We start from the raw sequence: 20,859 nt of genomic DNA, 5'->3' as shown, positions 1-20,859 counted from the left end.
GTCTCTCTCTTCCTCATCTCCTGCTTTAGCGTGCAACCTAAACACTTCACTTCTTGTGAAAATACGTATGATGTTCTTCATGTATGTGGAGGCACAAAGATTCTAGATTAGCCCCAATGACCCAGGCTCTGATCATCCTGTAGGAGCCTAGTTCCCTCAGGTGGATGAAGGGAAAATTAAGTCTCTTTTGAGACATTTTCTCTTACCTCTTCCGTTGCTGCTGCTACGTAACAGAGCGGAGCGAATGTGGTTCTGAACTCCAGGGTCCCTGGATAGGGGTATCTCACAAAATGGAGGTGAGAGAAGAAAATAGTCCACCTCAGGAGTTCCCTGCTACAGTATAAATACTTGCTTTGTGAAGGATTTGACGGCAGGAGACATGGTTTAGTGGAAATCTTCGAAGTCACGCCAGCCCTGCCTCGGAGTTGCAGCCTTTTTTGAGCTCGATCTGTTCATTATCTTAAGCACAGATACTTGGTTCATACAGAGTTTGTAGGACTTTATCTCTTTGCATGAAAAGAGGCGAGTCTTTGCTTGAAGACTTTTTTTTTCTTTTTGGCTGTAGAAGGTGGAAGCTCCTAGGATGTTGGTGACTGGGTTTAGCACATATTTGTGAATTCCCTTTATTCCAGGGCACTTGGGAAGAGGAGTGCGGCCATTGGGCTCACCTCTAGATTTCAGACACATTTTGGGCATCTTCTTTCGTCCATAAGAGTAGGGTTGTAGATCCTGAAGGTAATGTGGGTCATCTCAGGAACTTTGGACAAGATCTCTGGGTTGGAGGGTGGATGAGGTTGGTTTCATTTGTTAAAGAGCAGGAGTTAGACTTTTAAATGAGCTTTATGAGTCCATTGGTACCAGGCATTCTCTGCCTCTTATGATGAAATCTTATTACAACCTATCCTTTGATTCAGCTTATGGGGCTGCCCAGATCACACTTTGTATCTGCTTTAGCTGTTAGGATAACCAAGGTAACCAGTTCTCAGAATATCCATTTGCATGTGTCATTCAGCTTGAAGAATGTATCTGATAATTCATGTTTTGAACCAATAACTCCCTTGCCTAGTAGACGTTAGGAGACTGGGGTTTGGTAGGGATGAGATTGAGAGGAGGGATCCTGCTTTGTTCTAGTTGTCTGTGTTTAGCTAGCTGTTACTGGCCTTTGTTGCCAAGCTATGTATGTATTCTTCTTCTTCTTTTTTCCCTTTCTTAGGAAAGGAGGAAGTAGGCAGTGCGGGAACGTTGACTGATAACTGGCTTGAACATCACTGAGTGTACTAGGGTCATGGAATTTTGATACCAGAAGTAACTTGACGTAGCCTGTGGTCCAGGGGAGTCAAGCTTAATTTGTTATGGGGCCCCCACAGGGGATTTGAAAGAAGTAAGCAAGCTGGTTGGTTGGAGAGAGTGGAGAACCAAATAGCATTGCTGTTTCACTCCATGCAGGTCAGTTTCCAGGACTTTGGGCCACGTTGCTAGATCTTCTGAGTTGTCTGGAGATGCTGGAAAACAGAGTAGACGCTTACTAGTAAGAGTGGTCTTTGAATGCATTGGAGATTTGTTCATTTATCCATGGGGACTCCACCGAGTGAAAGAGGAAGGAAGGGAGGGAGACCAGTGTGTGGAATTCATTTCCATTTTCTGCGAACACCAGCTGATTTTCTTAGCAATGGGAAGGCTATCAAACAATAACATTACATTGTAGTTGATTTGGGAGGGGGACAGGCGCTCCTGCTCTCTGACCATCAAAGAATGACAGGTCTTGACCAAAGTACTGGCCACACTTAAAATAGTATGCCTATTCTTCAGAGTTCAGCCCTTCCAGATTTTAAAATGTAATAAGAACCTCCTTTGGGTCAGTAAGCCTGAAGCTCATCATTTATCCCAGAGAGAGAATAAAATTATACCTAGGTACTCATCCACTGCTGTGCCAACTCTGAGTTTTCCCTGTCTTGCCTTCCTGGTTCTTTGGATCTGCCTGTGTTATTAGAAAATGAGGTATCATTGCATGAGAATCCATTGGTTTTCCAAGCTGCTACCTATAAACATAACTGCAACTGAATAAATACATTTACATTTGCTCTCTTGGCTTGGGAATTAACCCGATACTTAAAACTCCTGTTTATTTAGTCTTGAGACTGAGTTGTATAGTGCATCAGGAGTTTTCTGTATGGGAGAGTTTTTCATGTTCCCTTTAGAGTTCACTTTGATGGCATTGTTTCAAACGATACAGGGTGGTAGGTATTAGAAATGGATATAAATTCAACTTCTGGAGGCTCCAAGGGTGTTTAATTTTAGCGACCTCACAGATAAGATTTTTGCAATTGCACATATATCTTTACCTTATTGGCACTGACTTTTGCCACAGAGAGGTGTGTGACCACCTGCACAGGAGAAGCACGCCTTCATAAATGAGAGAGGTGTAATTCTTTTTTCTTGGAAAGCTGCACACTAGGAATCTATTGTTTTACTTGTGAATTACCAACCTGAAGGTAGCGTGGAGTTAGCACATACATTTTTATTTGGGGTTTTGGCAATTCCCCTCTAGCCAGAACATTGTCCCCCCATTTGACGATGGCTTGGTAATTTAACTCTTACACAAATGAGCCTCAGTTTGTCTTTGTGGTTCCAGTATATTCTCCTCATCTTCTGTTTGTTTTTAAAATGTGGAAAGGCCATTTGATGTGTCGGTCCCTGTGTTGAAAAGACGGTACACCCCTGATGCCATTTCACCCTGTCTGTGCCTCCCACTAGCTTCTCGTGAGCATTTCCAAACTCCTGGCGTTGTAATTACTGTATTGTTCATCAGGTTAAATTGTATTTAATTGGCTTTGTGTGTTGCCTCTTTGTTTCGATGAAAGGAATATTGGGGGTATTTTAAAAAGCCCATTTAAATGAAGCTCCATCATTTAAAACACATATAAAAATTCTTTAAGATGTCTTTTATTCTGGATCTCTTTATCTTCCTTCACAAGCTTTCTGAGAATAAGTAGTGCATGTTGGGGTTTATCTTTGCTTTTATGTGCTCTAGCCACATGCTTAACATTGAGCACATTTGAGTTGCATTTCATTGGGCTCTCAGAATCCTTTTATAAAGGGACTGATCTGTTAACATCACCCTCTTTAGATCTAGCAGACAGGATGTTCCTCCATACAAAGAAGTGCTCCCAGTCTTTCTGGCCGGCTAGTAAGTGAATGATTTCAGGCCTGGTGGGCAATACTTGTGTCCATGCGTAACACAGCCCGACCACAGTAGTAGGCGGCTGCATGTAATTTTGAACTCCACTCATTGAACTGTAATAAAACAATATAAGCACTGCTTGGGGGGAAGATTGGATGCAGTTACCCTTACACAAGGCTCCGGCATATGAAAGCAGTGCTGGCTGACAAGAGGATTTTGAGATTTGATTTTGATTGAATTGCAGAATTGAACAGGCCAGGAATGTCAGTGGAAGGCTAAACGCCTGTAGTGCCATAAAGTTTTATTCATGTGAGGCTTTCCAATATCAAGTAGATGGATTATTGGAAAAGGTGTCAAGGGACATGAAATGGAAGTGCCCAAAACATAAAATGTAGGCAGGAGGGAAAAATTACTTCTTGCTTAGTATATAATTAGGTCTAAAAAAAAAAAAAAAAATTCCATGAAATTGTTTATTCTCTCCACCCCTCCCCCCTTAAAGAAAAAAAAAAAATGACCAACTCATCGTACGACTTATTTTATTCCTTCAGGAGAAGTTGAATTTAACGGTGTTTAGGTAGGAGCTTGTCTTCTGCTGTTCTCTACTTTTGATCACAATTAACGTAGAGCGATAGGCTTTCTTCCCAAGAGTAGGGATGGTGAGCCAGGAGTATCACCACGCTGTAGACTCCAGGAACTCTTGACATTCAGAAATAAGACGGAGTCACACATCCTAACACGCCGACCGACCGCAGAGCTCCTCAGCGCGTGCGATCGTGCCTGCGGTTTGCATGGCACAGCTGATACCATTGTTCGTGGGGCATTCGAGAGCGGCGTTCCCTGGTGGGGATGTAGTGGTTCTACGGTGAGGTTCCAGACGAGGGTGAACGGGGAGAGCCACGTTTCTCGCATTCTCTGTCCTGCTTCTTTATCCGCGTGCAGGGTTTCTGCTCACATCATTAGTGAAGCACATCTAAAAATTTCGAGCATAGAGGTACAGAAACACCTGTAGGTTTTCCAGTTTTGAATGTTTGTTTAGCATTTCTAACCAAAGCAGTTTCAGTTAAATAATCGAAATTAGGAATATATCCACTTTGACTCTACTATGCAGGTGTGATTTTTCTTTGTCCTCCTCCTACCCCTTGTTCTAATGTATTATGTATTTAGAAACATGTTTATTTGTAAATGAGGCTTTGTGAGGTTCACACCTTTCTGGAAAACCAGAAAGGAAATTTTGAACACTGAGGGCCTTACGTTTTTAAAGACCCCTTTCCTTTTAATGCTGAATTTGAAAGAAATGGCCTGCCTTAAGGTTGAAGTTACCTTTCGGTTGGAAAACTTGTATTTACCCCATGTTCCGTGAGATCTGTGTTAGAATGTATTTAGTAATACTTTATTATTATTTAGTTTTTCTAAAAATAAACTCTATGAATATTTATCTAATCAAACAATGACTCATTTACAAGCAGCCCTTGAAAAGAAAAAAGAGTCCTCCATCTGAGTGGTCAGATTTTACGATCAGTAAGTGGGCCCTTTTCATTTGATGTTGCATTTCCTCCTCCTCCAGGGTCTGGGCAAAAATGATATCTGTGACTGGGATGCTCTGCTGTGTGTGTGGGAGAAGAGAAGAGGTTGTTTAGGAAACGTTCACAGAGTTGCACAGGGCTGCCTCTGAACTTGGGAAGATTCCAGGAAATGGCCCCTTGCCTACGCTGCTCCCGACTGAAACTCTGGTCTTTAAGGAAGAGATGCATTGTAATGTTACCCATCAGTTTACATCTTGGTACCTCCTTGCAAGTTTACTGCCACACATACAGATGCATGAAAGTCACATGTGGCTTCCGTGTCCCTTAGCCCTGGACCAGTCTGAGGCAGAAGAGCTGCCCAGGGTGCAGACTTTAAGGAGGCACTTAACCTCGGGCGCTGGCCTTAAGCTTGGTCCAGTTTTGAGAGTGAGCGCCTCCTTAGGGTTTGTACCCTGCCACCTTGATCGCTTCTCCTAGTTCCGGGCCCTGCTGTAATCCTTTCGGAAGGCTCCTTTGGGGCTGTGGTTTTGCAAGAGAAAAAAACCCCTTGATCCAAGTGAAGCACATCTACCTGTTTGCTATTTCTGTAATCTACCCTATGTTTCTTATCACCATTAAAAAAAATGTGATTATACAGTATTTGATGACTGTTTCCATGCAGCTTCCCCGAACTGGCAGGCATTCTGTTTCTGAACTGAAAAGCAATTTTGCATTAGGTCTGGCCATAACATGTCTTTTTTTTTTCCCTTTGATCCCGTGGAAGCCAGGGTTTGACATTGGCTAACTTTGCATGCCACACACCTTATTAAGTCGTACGGTTGCGAGTGGCCTCTGTTAAAAAGACATGTGCTGGCATTACCACATTCAAGTTTGCTAAGCCGGTTTGGAAGGATTAATAGTTGGCAGTTATTTGGCTCTGAAATTGTGGAAATGGTAATTTGGTGTTCAAAGCAGAAAAGTTTGTAATGGGCATCTTAACTCAGGACAGTAAGCAGTTGGTAAGAATGTTCTTTGCCTCTGACACTATAGCTACCTCCTACTAGTTACGGATTTCTTGTTAGGCGCTCTCTTTGAATTCCTTCCATTTCATTCTCAGGAAAACCTAGTTTAGTAGGTTCCATTATTACCTACTGGTTTACAGATGAGGGAATCACTGCTTGGAGAAATGAAATCATTTGCCCAAGTTCACAGCTCAGAAACAACAGAGCCTAACCCTTGAGCTCTTAATACCACTGCTCTTAACCACTGCATAGCCCTTCCATTTATTGGCCGGGGACATTATTGTAGGTACAGTCTGCCTTTTGGAAGAGGTACTGGCGTTTCCCACTTAAATATTGCTCCTATCTTACGGGCCGACTACCTTGCCTTTGCAGAACCAGCAAAGCATTAAGCGCCCATACCGTGTGTTTATAGACAGAGTGGAGCAGGATTTTGTACGTTTCTTTATGGAAGCCATTCAGAGAGGAGTGTGTAAGGGGAAGGCAGGCCGTGGGAATGCTTAACTCTGGGTAGGGGAGAACGATCTACTGATAGAACAGGAGGTAACTGTCAGTCACTAAGATTGAAGTCTTACAAGGAGCCCGTTTCTGCACTGGGGTTCCCTCCCCAAGGCTGGCAGCACTCACATTCCTTAGCACGGAAGTGTTGTTTGGATCCATCAACCCATGAGGGGTTCTGTGGGGTCTGGCACTGACGGATGTGCCGTGTGTCTGAATGAAGCCTGTTTCGTAAAGCTGAAATTGGTCTGAGAAAACTGGAAGAATGAGTCATTTCAGGTCCTTCTCTCACAACATGTCTCCACTTGTTTCTGGTTGATTGTGAAGCGTTGAAATTTCTCTGTGATCCTGAGCAGGACAAAAGGGAAAGAAACGGATATCTACTTTCCCTCATCCTGGTGAGTATGCAGGTTTAATCAAAATGCATTAAAAAAGCTAGATTCTTTTAGAAGGTCTCTTCTTAGATCTCTTATAAAGCGCATCTTAACTGGTAAAGCACTTTGAGCCTGGATGGCCTTCCTTTTAGCAAGCTTGCTGTTAACGTGAGGCCTCATCCACACTTTGTTTTTTTTTTTTTTAAGTAGTTCCTCTTGATGGCTGTGTGGTGACTGGAATATGGGCCTTGATGGTTTCACGTCTCTGTGAGTGAAATGTATAGTGGGCAGCGGAGCAAATTGGCGTTCTGATGTCATCGAACTAGGGCCCCTCATCTGTCTCCTTTCAGCTGCACGATTCCCATTTGGATCTCATTCTCACTGCATGGCATCTGATTGCCAGTCACTGCCTAGGTACCTCCCTGCCTCAGTTTGTTCATCTCTAACGTGGGTATTAATCTTTGTAAGCTCTTTGGGAAACCCCGTGAACTCATTTGGTGATGTGTGGTGCAGAGAGCCTGGTCCTACGGTGGCTACATATAAACAGCTGTCGTTATTGGTACGTGTGTAGACATAGGTGTAGGCAGAGGTGTTCAGGCCACAGATATATTTTACTGTAACTGTACAATGTTCTAAATAGGGTATTTGAATTTATCCCTTACATTCCCTGGGATTTCCTCCGTAGGGCCCAGATTTCTGGTTTCTTTTCACAAATGGAAAGATGTAGGAACACCAGCCTTTTTCCCCGGGTGGGGGCCAAGGTGCCCATTTAGATAGGGCTCGTCAAGCTGTTCTTTTAGGGATGTTTCCCACCGCTCCATGGTGCCTGGTGCCCTGCCTGCCCTTTTTTTTTTTTTTTTTTGAGCAACCGCCTGGCCCCTGTGAGCGTTTTGAGTTCGCAACCCCGATAGAGAGTGTGTCCTGGAATGTGTGTACTTGTGTACGTGAGCGTGTGGACGTAATCAGTATTGACAGTTGCTCCCGCTGAGAAATGTGCAGCTAGATTTCTGCAAAGTGCCAGGTTTTTTAATCCCTTAAATGATTTAAACTTTCTGGAAGCTGTGCATCCCATATAAACAATGGGATCCATAGAAAAACATACTCATTGGAGAATTACAAGGCATATAATTTTGTCTTTAAATTCTTACGAGTGAATTGTAGGAACATGACTTCATAGGAACCTCTGAGACATGACAGCGTTTTAATAACACTTCGCTGCTACATGTGACGCTTCATTTTTACTTTTATTAATTTTTTTTTTCCTTTGTGTGGCAGTGGCTGCCCGGGGGCACCTCAGCTCTGTCCAGCTCCACCCTTCCCTGCCTCGGGCAAGCCGCCTGGTTGCCTCCTTCCCTAGGGCAGAGGCTCCAGGGGCATGTCCTGTCTGCTAAGGGTTTACGAGGTTCACCCACCCACTCCTTCGTTCTTGAACATGCTTTTTTCCCCGCTCGTTACCTTCCTTGCTGCCACCACTGCACGGGCCCCGGCATTCCCACAGTTACATTTGAAAAAAGAAAAAAGTCAGCAGTGCCCATGAGCAGCAGTGGCTTTCTTGGAAGCCAGCATCGGCCGGATGGCAGAGCCCCCGTTTCCCCATCGGGCTCCGGCTTCTTGGAGAGGAGCAAGAGCTGTCTTCTGTTCTTGCCTTCATTCATTTCCCAGTTCTTTTCAGTAGGTATTTGTCGAGTGCCCGTGACGTGCCAGGCAGTGGTGCCATCAGAATGCTACGAAAACACACCCGTGACTTGGTCCCATCACACACAAGTGAAAACTACAGGGAATGCGGCAAAGAAAGCCCTAAGGAAAGGACTCGTTGGCTCTTTTCTTGGAATGCCACGGAATTCAAACAACCTTAGGATCTTAGGACTCACGAAGCTCTCCGAATGGACTTTCATCCTTCTGTTTCAGAAACTTTGGGAGGTAGGATGTTCCGTGGGGGAAATCGAGCAGGCAACGCACTGGGGCCGCCATCTGCATTGCCGATGGTATGTGCGGCACCTCTTCAGTTGTGCAGTGCACACCCTTCTCTGCTGTTCGTGGCAGCCCTGACTCAGACAGAACTGAATTTGAGTTCTGTGTTTTACCACTCGCTGTTGGTGAACCAGCACGTGTTTCCTTAGCTCTGCCAAATGTGGTTTCGTCATCTGTAAAACGGAGGTTGCTTGATCTGCCTCACCGGTACCGCAGGTGAGGACTGAGGAGAGGAGGCAGGCATATCGACGGCTCTGGCGTAGTTCGCGTCTGCAGCGGCTTGGTCGAGAAGCAGCCATCATTGGTACAGGAAATAAATGGTCTCCTTTTGCATATCTTTCCCATCCCAGCCACATGGTCTGCACTTTGAAAAGGATATCCTTCACGTTCGTTTTCCAGAAAATTGAGGTCACCGACTTGTTTCCTCCTTGCACCCCCTGCCCTGCAGTCCCCATGGCCGCCTCCCCCGCGCCCCAGTCCCTTGGGCTGAGTTACAGCAGAAGCACGTACAGAGCACCCCCTTGCCAGTGTCAGTGGGCTCTTTGCAGCACGCCTGTTCGGTTTTGGCCGCTTATCTGATCCAGGGGAGAGGCTGCACTCCCCAGCCCTGGGTAGGCCAGTTGTGGGCTGGCCGGTAGTAATACAATTATGAAGGTTAACAGGAAAAAGTGGGGTCCAGGAGCAATTCCAGGCAGCTGGCAGTCTTGCTGAATTGGAAGCTCCCCACCAATGAAAACGGCAGCAAGAAGCAAATTAAACCTCCTATCTGCCATCTCACTCTCTTTTCCCCCTTTCCTGTTTGGACTTGAAAGGCGATTGGAGCCAGGGCCCTGACAGTTGACGGAAGTGCTGCAAGGAGAGAGTATTTATTTACAGTGAGTCGTGGCGATGCTTGTTCAGGATGCGGTTTCTTGCAGGAAGTTCTGTCCCCACCCCCGGGTTTGATCATTTCTCCAAAAAAAAAAAAAAAAAAAAAAAATCCTTGATTGTTTGAGGCCTCCGCTCTTACATGGAGCAACACTGTGTAACCTGCCTGTGCTTGGAGGGTTTGCCGAGGGCACCCTTGTAGGAGGGCCTACAGCAGGGCAAGAGGCAACCAGCGGGCCCCGCTCCCCCCAGATGTGTTTGGGCACGGCAATAACCATTAGGCGTTTAAAATAGGGAAGTAGGCCGAGTACATGTACTGTAAGCTGTGGTTGGCGTGGGCCATTCCGATCGTTAACAAAAAAACAGTGCCAGTTGAGGTGGTTGTACTGGGTGTTTCAGAGAGAAATCTCTTTGAGGCGAAGTCAGAGTTACAGTGTTTAGGTTGCAGACGCTTGGGCTCTAAACGAGTCTGGGCTGGGCCAGCTGGTGAAGCCCCTCTGAAGGAGGCTGGGTGGCCGACTGCTGGTCCAAAGTTTGGGTTACCTTTTGCCTTTTGGGAGCCTGGTAGAACTTCGGGAGAGAAGGGTGCGATGCAAGCAGTTTACTCTAGCATTTTCTTAAGTTAGCATCCTATAATACTGGATGCTTTTCTCATGGACAGAGAAATATTCTCCGTTCCTCATTAAAACACGTACACAAGGTGAGGGAGAATCACAGAAGGATATGAAGTGGAAATTACCATCGCCCCACTCCAGGTTTTCCAGTCATTTCTCTAGTTGTGGAAATCACCAGGGAGCAGCACCATCGGCATCACCTGGGAACTTGTTAGGTACAAGTTCTGGGGCCCCAGGAGACACCTGCAGAATCAGAAAACGTGGGGTGTGGCCTGGAAATCGGTATTTTCTGGAGTCTTCCAGGTGATCGTGGTACTCACTAATAATTGAGAGCTGCAGACTGACCCGAGTGGCTTGCGAACTTGAGTGCCCCTCAGAGTCACCGCAAGGGTGGCTTGTTAAACCTACCTGCTGGAGCCCCACCCCTTGAGATTCTGATTCAGTAGGTAGCTTCTGGGGTCTGAGAACCTCCTTCCTTAATTTCTTCCACCAGCAGTATCATCATCCTCATCTGCCAAGCCTCCCAGCGCACCATTCCCCTCCCCTCGGGAGTTCTGATACAGTGACCCAGGATATGATAAATCCTGACTTCGGGAGTGGCTGTGGTCGTTGTTAAAAAAACAAATACAAAACACAAAATCAAAACCATGGAATGGAAGAAATGTCTCTTTTTTTAAATTATTTTTTTTATTTTTGAGAGAGAGAGCAAGCATGAAAGGAGGAGCAGAAAAAGAGGGGGCCACAGGATCCACAGCAGACTCCAAGCAGACCGCAGAGAGCCCCATGTGGGGCTTGAACTCACGAACCGTGAGATCATGAACTGAGCTGAAGGCAGATGCTTAACTGACTGAGTCACCAAGGCGCCCCAGAAGAAGCATCTCTTACTTGTTGAGGCCATGGCTCATTTGGTGCATGATGATACTGACAATACAGGGGACCTTGACAACCGTGTCACTTTCCCCATATGTCCCCAATGCCCAACTCATTGCAAGAGACTTTTGTGACTGATTTAAGCAACTAAGGAATTCATCCCTCCTTTTCAGAAACTCTTGTAAGTCTGCCAAAATTACTTGGACCTTCTTAAGATTCCGAGGAAATTGCAAATGTCCTCCTATAGGTGTCTTCCCCAATGTGTTACTTGATATCTTATTCTATCTTTTTTTTTTTTTTTTTTTTTTTTGGATTCTGAAGATCTTTAACCATCTGTGAAAGGTGCTAGTTGGACATAATTTTAAGCTGATCAGCTTTATTTGTAGAATACGGCAGACAAAGGTGACAGGTTTCATTCCCCCGCCACTCCAAGGCTGTGTTGCAATAGACAAGGTATATACAAAGACACATAAGATGTACGTGGTCCTTGTGTCCGGGAACTTGCAGTCCCGGACTGCATGTTGGCTGATGTTTCAGGCTTACTGTGTAGAACTGGTGTAGAAGGAAGGTCAAATTGGGGTTTATGGGAAAACTTCACAGAAGTGGTGCACTGAGCTTGAGTGGGGTCTTGAAGAATGAATAAGAGTCACCCAGGTGGTTCAAGAGGAAGAATATGGTTATAGGCAGAGGCAGCAGCTAGGGATCTCCCTGGCTCTGCCTCCTGAGATGTTTCGTGTTTGGGAACTCTTCCAAGAGGTTTGGGAGTGACTTCTTTTTCTTTTTTTAAATTATATTAAAAGAAATTAAACTGTAATTGACATACAATATTATATCTGTTTCAGTATGTACATAGTGAATCAACAATTGTATACATTACAAAATGCTTACAATAAGTGTAGCCACCCACCATCTGTCATCATACAATGTTATTACACTATTTTGACTGTTCTCAATGTTACACTTTCCATCCCCATGCCTTACAAATTTTAAAACCGGAAGTTGGTACCTCTTAATCCCTTTCACTGATATTGCCCATCCCCCCAGATAGGAGTGACTTCTAAACTGGGAGATTCTGGTGAAGATTCTAACAGGAACTTAGCTGTTAGGGCCCTCTTGATGCAAATAACATTGGGCAGAATGGGAGAACTTTATAACATACAAACCTTTGTAACATATAGCAGAAGAGTTTTTCCTGAAACTTTCCGCTTGAATCTGACAGTTCTTGCATCATTTGTGTGGAGATGACAGGATGCCTCGATGCAGGAGCGACTCGGGTAGGAAAGAGAATTGTCTGGTCTAATGGTTTCCTGTGTCGGCCTTCTCCACGATGTGTCCTCTTGAACTTTGGTCTCATGACGTGCTTCTCACAAGAGTCCTAGAACGCTCGGGTTTAGGAAGTAGAGGTAAGAATGCCACTCTGGAGGTCTGCCGAGCTGGTTTAAAATTCCAGCAGAGGCCTTGACTTTGGACCAATCCATGACCTCTCCAGATGTGTTTCCCTGGTAAAGCTGGGGTTGTAGCAGTAGTTCTTTTACAATAGTGAGAGCATGGCGTGAAGTATAATGGGGAAAGAGCATTTAGCATCGCACCTAGCAGATTAGTAACTGTTCCCTCTGCAGCCTGCTCGAAGGCACGTGTAGAAGGAAGAGCAAAACTCACCACAAACCTGGTGGCTGAACTCCTAGGCCATTCTAGAGCCGAATTTTGTAGCCTTGACACGGTCGATACCTGGGGCCAGAAGGGTCTTTGTTGTGGGGGCTGTGCTGTGCATTGTGGGATGTGTTAGCATCACATCTGCCCCTGTTCTCTGGATGCCAAGAGCATTCCCTCCTGCCCCCCGCCGTGTGACAACCAAACTGTCTTTAGACATTGCCACACATCCCTTGGGGGATGACAGAATCATCCCCGACGAGAACCAGGGATCTTGAGTGCCGCGTATCAGGGGGGCATGCCATGATATGCAAGTTTATTTACCCTGATGGAGGGACAGCTACACCACTCTATTTTAGAATATGGAAAAAGAAAACCAGGGGCAGCTTATAGAATGGCTTCGTGCTGTTGGCTGCAGAGAATGCAGTGAGTTTTTAAAACTTTCAGCCAGTACTTACTAAAGTCCCGTCCTCTCACCAGAAAAAGGAATCCCCAATGGGCGTTTTCAAGGCTTTTCATTTAATACCAATTTCACTTCAAAACCCGGAGCTGTGTCTTTGGGTTTTTTATTTTTCCAAGATTTCTTTTTCTTTTTCTTTTAAAGATTTTTTAAGTTGTGTGAAAACACATGTAACATAAAACTCACCATCTTAAACCATTATAAAGTATACAGTTCAACAGTGTCCAGAATATTCGTATTCACACTGTTGTGCAACCAGTGTCCACAACTTTTTCTTCTTGCAAAACTGAAACTCTGCACCCAGAAAAAACCCGACTTCTTCCAATCCTCCTCTCCTGGCCCCTGGCAAACACCATTCCACTTTCTGTCTCTATGAATCTGACTACTCTGGGTACTTGAGAATATGTGGAATCCTACAGTATTTGTCTTTCTTGCAACTGGCTTATTTCACTTTGTGTAATGTCCTCGAGGTTCATCCCTGTTGTAGTATGTGCCAGAATTTCCTTCCTTTTAAGGCTGACTGACATTCCATTGTATGTAGAGACCACATTTTGTTTATACATTCATCCACGGGTTGACATTTGGGTTACTTCCACTGTTTGGCTCCTGAGAATAATGGTGCTGTAATGCTAGGTGTGCAACTGTCTCTTCAAGTCCCTGCTTTCACTTCCTTTGCTATGTACTCACGAGTGGAATCGCTGGATTGCGTGGTAATTCTGTATTTTCTTCCTTTTGCCCTTTTTTAGCCTAGGGAAGTGGAGCCCTCTGTCCTCCCAATTCCATCCACACCCTTCCTTGAAGCTTTTCATTCCATCACTGCTGCCCTCGATTCTTTTTCTTACCCCCTCTTTTTGCATGTGGACACAATGAAATGTGAGAGACCCTTGCGAGGCAGTGGGCGGTGTTCTCAAGCAGCGGTCAGGCACCCATCAATAACCACACCTGATCGCTTTGTCCTCGGGATCCCTGCTGCTTCACTGACTTCTTTGTCTGTGGAAGTGTGTGGCATGGCCCCTCTTTGCCCGTCTGACTCCCGCGTGGACGCTCACATCCTTGTGCAATTGAATGAAGCGGTGAAGGGTAAGACATGTTGTAGGAAGAAGGACTTTTCTCCAACAGTGCTTTGGATAGCACCGTGTAGCTCCCACATTAAGGCTCCATTCATTGCTTTCGTCTGAGGGACTCAATATCCCAGCTGCCTTCCATGCAGCCCCACAGCCTTCAGAATTTCCAGCTGGGTGTCACCAGTCAGGGTGTGGAGGGATAGATGGAACATGTAATTTACTTATAAATATTCCGGTTCTGCCTTGACATTCTCAGTGTAAGAAAAGAGGAGAGCAGAAAAGCAATATGTTGAAAAGCTTGTATCTATGGAGACTGCCTTTTTCCACCCATTTTTTTTTTCCAATTAGACAGAAACCTCCCTAAATCTATGTAATTCTCTTTGCAGAATGGGCCTACCAAGCCTTGTGCCTGAGGACTAGATCTTGGCCATCAACACCAGGGGTGTGAAAGTGGGGTGCAAAAGGCCCAAGGGAGGGACAGTCCCAGTAGGTGAAGATGTAAGTGGAGGGGAGCCTGAAGAAGGTGGCCAGAAGTCGAAATCTCTACTGTGCTCTGATGTTCAATCCTTTTGTGAACCAGGGGTTCCTCACTGATGGCAGGACGATGGAGAGTCAGCAGAGATAATGGAATGCACAGAGACCGATGCCACAGCAGGTTCCTCTTTAAAGGTGGATAAATAAAGTGGAAATAGGACTAGTCTTGCTGTTTCACATTTTTGAAAGTAATCCAAAAACATCAATTCTTTCAGGCCAGTGTAGCTTGTGTGAGACTAGGTTGCCAGAAAGTGAAGAATATGGGACAACATTCATTCATTTATTCATTCATTCAGAAATTGATTTTTTAATAGTCAAGAATCCAATGCTGAGCAAAGACACACATTGGATGCATTTTCTTGAAGGTCATACATATTTCTCTTATTTTACTCTTATTCCAGCATTTATGTGGAAATGCTGGAGGTAGATTCCAGTGCTCAATCATACAAAAGGACATTACTTGTGAAAATACATCTTTGTCGTGGTTTTAATTCCTTTTCATTTCAACTCCTCCCTTCAGAGCATCTTGGGAGCTTTCCTTGGGTTCCCTTCCACTCCATCTCATATACAGAGTTTTTCACCTGTTGGGAACAGGCTTTCCTTTTTGTCAGCAAGGGGGGGTCCGATCCCTTTGGGGCAGTTTCCTTTTTTCTCTGATCACCTTTCTGGTTTGCGTCTCCTGTGTCCCAGCCAGAGGCATCCGCCCTGATTCCTGGTCTGTCGGGGGCTTCTTTATTCTTATTCCAGCCGTATCACAGGGCTGCTTCTGTGAGCAGAGGAAAATCCCAGACTTGGGAGCTCATGCCCCTGCACACTTGGGCATGAGTTTTTTGCTGGGTTGAGAGACAATGGCGGGCCATTGCAGAGTCGTATGATGCCCTCTTCCTTGGGGAACATGCGGCCCACCCTGCTGCCCACCTCTACCCGTTTCGATGCCTCTGCCATGCCTGATGGACTGGGGGAGCCTAGCGGAGAACTGCTCTTGGCTTTTGGTATGCCTGAACTCTGTTGTGATTTGTTTTCGTACATTGTTAGAAGTAGAACTCTTGCATCAGAGACACTGCAAAATGTTAGTAGAAAATGCATTCTGTTTTTCAGAAGCATGATACCAAGTTTCTTTCCTATCAGCTTTGCATGTAAAGGCCTATTTCCCCAAACACCACTCTACAGGATATTCTAATTTGATAGGCGGGAAAAAAAAATACTGTCTTAATTGGCATTGTTACGATGGGTAGTGGGGCTGAACGTTTTGCTTCCTGTGTTTTAGATAGGGCCCAGAGTTACATGCAGTTAGGTTGCTGTAGTAGACTTTTGCGTTATTCCTGCATACACGTCCCCACTCTGGCTAGTAGAGACTCAGAAGCAGAATCTGGTTTCCAGGTATTTCGATGCCTTCTTGTTATCGCTCTCCGAGGACGGGGTTTGGTTTGGGTTATGACTGTAGCTGGCTTAACACTACTGCGCTGATGAAGTTAATCCCTGAAAGTTTTCTATTCTACCCTTTTTAGTATTATAAGAGGTTATGTGGAATCGATATATAAGGGTTTTATGGAAATACATGGCATTGTAATAGGGACCATATTTTATGAATCTAAAACTAGGATTTCCAGTTTTATGAGAGTGAGTCATATTTATGGGGACAATGGATGGGATATTTGAAATGTGGATGGTAGTGTAAAATCCAGAAGGTATTATCATCCTAACAGCTGGGATGTCCTACACGGACATCAGATGATGGGTCCTTCAATATATTAATTTGCACCATGCAGAAACTATAAGCTGGGGAACACTGGTCTGTACCAGGCCGAATCTCTTTTATTTTTAACTGTTTTCAGACTTTAGTATAGTCAAGTGCATTATTGATCTCAGAGGGAACTCTGAACGTATGTAGAGGTTTCCAACAGAAACCTTTTTGGTGTTAATGCGAAAGGAGTTGGGGGACAATGCCTTTTGACCTATTGAAGAACCCATACCAGGAATACAGTTTGGGAAACGTTTCATTGGAATCATTAGAAATTATTACGTGGCGGGGTGCCTGGGTGGCTCAGTTGGTTAAGCATCAACTCATGATTTCAGCTCAGGTCATGAGCTCATTGTTCATGAGAATGAGCCCCACCTCAGACTCTGTGCTGGCATTGTCAAGCCTCCCTGGGATATTCTCTCTCTCTCCCTCTCTCTCCACCCCTCCCTCCATCCCTCCCTCCCCCTCTCTTAAGATAAATACATAAAGATTATAAAAAAAAGTTTTTACATGGCATAAAGTCATACTCTCAGGGTTAAAATCCAGAAGTGTTTTTTTTTTAAGTTGTGGAATAAAAGAGTACCAATATATATGTACCAGTATGTGGAGGCTTCTCTCTTTTCCTTTCCATTTTCTTTTTCTTTTGACCCTAGTGTCTATTACTTTAAGCTCTTAAGAAAAAAAAACAAAGACAAGACTGAAAAATGATTGTGTGCGTGTGTGTGCCTATACACCCAAGAGTTAAACTCTTGCTGTGGAAATGAATATTTACTGCTCTGGAGAATAGCTCTTTCCCAGAATGAAAGGTAGCCAAACCAGTCTCATTGCTACATTTTGTTTGATGTGTCTTAGTCTTTTTTTTTTAAATTATTATTTGTATATTTTGAGAGAGAATGCACAAGCAGAGGAGGGGCAGAGAGAGAGAGAGAGAGAGAGAGAGAGAGAGAAAGAGAGAATCCTAAGCAGGCTCCCTACTGTCACTGCAGAGCCCAATGCAGGGTTCTAACTCATGAACTGTGAGATCATGACCTGAGCCGACACCAAGAGTTGAATGCTTAACCGATCGGTTGAGCCACCCAGGCACCCCTGACGTTTCTTAGTTTCAAATATCATTTAGTAATGTCGATTTATTGACTATTATATGCAAGACAATGAGCTGAGGAAGAGGGACAGGTAGAAGTTTCTTAGATTCCAAAAACTTCAGTTGAAGAGGAGAAAGAAAAACTGAAAAATGAAGAAAAAAATGGAATGATTTGTCAGTTTAAAAGCAGAAGCAATGTCATGAAGCTGAACATAAGGGCCATGAATTGATCACCTACTGCCTGGCTGTAGTCAAAGGAGAGAGGCACACAGAGGTGAGAGGGGTCTGTACAGAGTCAAGGGTTTTAAGCTCTTTTGGGTTCATGGGTCCCATCTTGAAACTGAAAAGCTCCTCTGTGTGTGTGTATAAAACAAAAGCCCACTTTGCTACCACCCTAAATGAAGAAGCTTGACTTTTGGTCGTATTCCCCTCTCCTCTGTTACCTTTAAGAAATAGAACATTCGTGGTAAAAGATGCGTCCCCTTACCCCACAGCTCGGGTCTGGTCCTCTATCCCCACATCCACACAAAACATCCCTCTCGTAAAGTTCGGCTGTGTCCTCCTTCTGGGGTTCCTGTTTTATGTATGCGGGTGTCCAGAAAGGATATATGAGGCTTTTGCACAGTATTTCTTTATTTTGCATAATTGGCATGGTGATGTACCTGTGCACTAATGGTTTTTAAGGTATGGCCTCAGGCACTTCCTGCACCCTGGAAGCCCATTTCTAGACTGTTTTGTAGAAGATGTTAGGACTTGAGCAGGTTCTAGAAAGTGCATCGTAAGGTGCAGCATGCCAGGGGACTCCCTAGAGCAGAGGCAGGAGGGAGGCTCTCTTAAGGCTGTCAGCCTGCCTGGGACTGGGAGTGGGGGTAGGGGGGCAGGTCCCCTGGGGCCTTATAGAATCTGGTTCCTAGCCCTCACTCTTTCCCATAGCTTCCACGTGGCATTTAACACATCCTTCCTCAGGGGTGCTGATCTTTTTAAGTGTCTAAGTCCTGCTTCTTCACCTGGGCAGTAAACTCCTTACAAATCAAGACTCTGATTTTTGATGTCCTTGCCTCTCCTCTTGGTGCCTTACCTAAGAAATATAATACTTTTTTTTTTTTTTAAAGTACTGTACAGCAGAAACATTCGTTGGGGTGTTAGGTCTTTAAATAATTTCCAGCAACTAAACTTGAGGCATATGAAGATAAACGCTTGCAATTTAAGCCATCCAGGAAGCAGTAACGTGGCTCGGGCTTTCGTTTGGCATGGATATGCGGCTGGTGATCACTGAGCTTCCCTCCTGCCCTCGGGGTGGCAAGTGATACAGGTACATTTTTGGTTGTTTGTGGACCAGCCTTCACACCCATCCAGCCAACCAGGAAAGGGAAAGCTCACATGGGGGCTTGGAGCTGCTCTTGTGAGTAAGGGACAAACGGATTCACAGGGATTCCTCATACACAGTGAGGCCAGGGAGGATAATACCACCACCACCCACCCCTGCCCTCGGTCAACGAGGCAGATTTTATATTGTTTGTACAACTGTACGTTTTTAATGTGTGTTTTTATATTAGTTTACAGCCTTTCTCCCCCCCCACCCCCCACCCCCCCCGACAACCAGAGATTATTCTAGGTGTCCATTGCCTGCCCTCTCTCTGATGGGGGATGTCAGGCAGTGAATGTGCGGGGAAGCCTTGGAATGTTTTTTATTCCTCGTGGTTGACCCCATAAAGTTTCCCTGATGGACTGTGTGTGTCCATGACGGCAACAAACACAAGACATTGTTCTCTTTGGATGGACACATTATAGTGTGTTTGTGTATTTAGAGAAAAAGAAATATATCAAAAGTCTGGCGCCTGCTATTTGATTTTATAGTCTTAAAAACAATGCCTAAAGTAGTTGTGCTCGTGCGGCTGACTTGATAAGTTTTCTTCATGGTCCTTGTATGTCGATAGTCTGTGATTTGTCTTTCACTGCCTGATGGGTGAATTCTGACCTACAAACCTCCCATCCTTACTGTTGTGCTTTGGATTTGTCCCAAGGTGGGACATTAGGGACACGACAGGTCACTTGTCAGTAATTTTTTTTTTTTTTTTACATTTATTTATTTTTGAGAGACAGAGCGTGAGCAGAGGAGCGGCAGAGAGAGGAGGAGACACAGAATCCGAAGCAGGTTCCAGGCTCCGAGCTGTCAGCACAGAGCCCGACGCGGGTCTCGAACTCACAAACCGTGAGATCATGACCTGAGCCAAAGTCGGACGCTCAACCGACTGAGACACCCAGGCGCCCCTTTGTTGCTTTTTAAATACCAGTGCAGTTACAAGATGCTCAGGGCACTCTGACCATTAGAATCATTCAAGCCCACTGTTATTTTATCCATCTTAAAGCTCAGACGCTGGTTCATCCTTGGAAGCATTGCAAAGAATAGCTTCTCAGCCAAATCATGTTAAAAATTTTTTTTTTCTTTTTACATGTTCACATTTCCTGTCAGAGTTGAGTGCTGAATTGCTTTGAAGGCTAGGCTTAGGAGTGCCACACTTAAGCCTGAATATGAATATAAATGCTGAGAGTTCTGGCTTTTTGGTGGGGGTGGGGGCACAGTGCTTGAGGACGGGGGTGAGGTTGTGATGAAAAGCTTTGTGCTACAGGCACCCGGTGAGCCAGCCCAAAACCACTTGAAACCAGAGTTGGGATCCAGAGGCAGCTCAGGCCCTGCCCTGTTCAGTGCAGCGTCAGCCCAGGGGGACCCGATGGAATAGGAGCAGATTATTAGACAGGGAGGGACAGGAAAAGGAAGCTTCCAAAGGGAGAGAAGAATGGGGGTCATTGGGCCAGGGCCCGGGAGGGGTGCGCCGATTGTACTCTGAAAGCAGGGAGGGGCGCAAGGTCAGAAGCTGGCTCAGGGCTGGCGAGGCAGGGACCAGGCAGGGGAGCTTGGGAGGAGACGGAAAAACCAAGTAGCTGGATGCAGGAAAGGAAGAGGTAATGCAGGGTCTGGGCTGGGCTGCTGTTGTGCACTGAGCAGAGAGGTCGAGGTTTGACCCTCTTACGTGTCATCACAGGTTGTGCTCAGTGCTCTGTAGGAACTGACGCTCCTTGAGCACGGTGGTTCAAGGGCCAGCCCTTTTGGGGAGTCCCTCCGACACAGTGCTCAGCCCTCAGGAAACACACAGCAAATAGGTTTTCTACAAGCAGGAGCCCTTGGGGGACCCTCTGCCTCTCCTGTAGGTTCTCTTAGCTTCTCCAGTGGTTCACATTTTACTCCCCAGGTGCCAGGGAGGGGACGGGAAGTGCAAGACGGTGGGGTTTCAGTGTAGTCTTTCTTTTTTTTCCTTTATGGTTTTGCTTTTCCGTGTAACTTACACGACGAAGTCAGAAGAAACACGTAGAGAGAAAAACGGTCTGGAAAAGGCTATGAGGTTTGGGTTCTGAATTGGACCCAAAGTCGTGG

At 45.3% G+C, this 20,859-nt stretch overlaps 1 protein-coding gene across 2 annotated transcripts in view; it reads left to right on the top strand.

Annotated features, from left to right (window-relative positions):
• The first annotated feature begins 1,605 nt into the window (after positions 1 to 1,605).
• The window catches only part of FOXP1 (forkhead box P1), a 465,483-nt gene continuing 446,229 nt past the window's right edge, over positions 1,606 to 20,859 (top strand). The window contains exon 1 of one of the 2 annotated variants that reach the window (XM_042929976.1): positions 1,606 to 15,984. The gene's annotated coding sequence lies outside the window, so the exon portion shown is untranslated. The remainder of the gene's footprint in view (positions 15,985 to 20,859) is intronic. The other variant, XM_042929970.1, reaches the window with a different exon arrangement.

This window comes from Panthera leo, chromosome A2 (genome assembly GCF_018350215.1).
Source record: "Panthera leo isolate Ple1 chromosome A2, P.leo_Ple1_pat1.1, whole genome shotgun sequence".
Taxonomy (NCBI): Eukaryota; Metazoa; Chordata; class Mammalia; order Carnivora; family Felidae; genus Panthera; species Panthera leo.
Note: the sequence above shows the minus strand (reverse complement) of the source record. Positions and strands in the feature narration are given on the sequence as shown.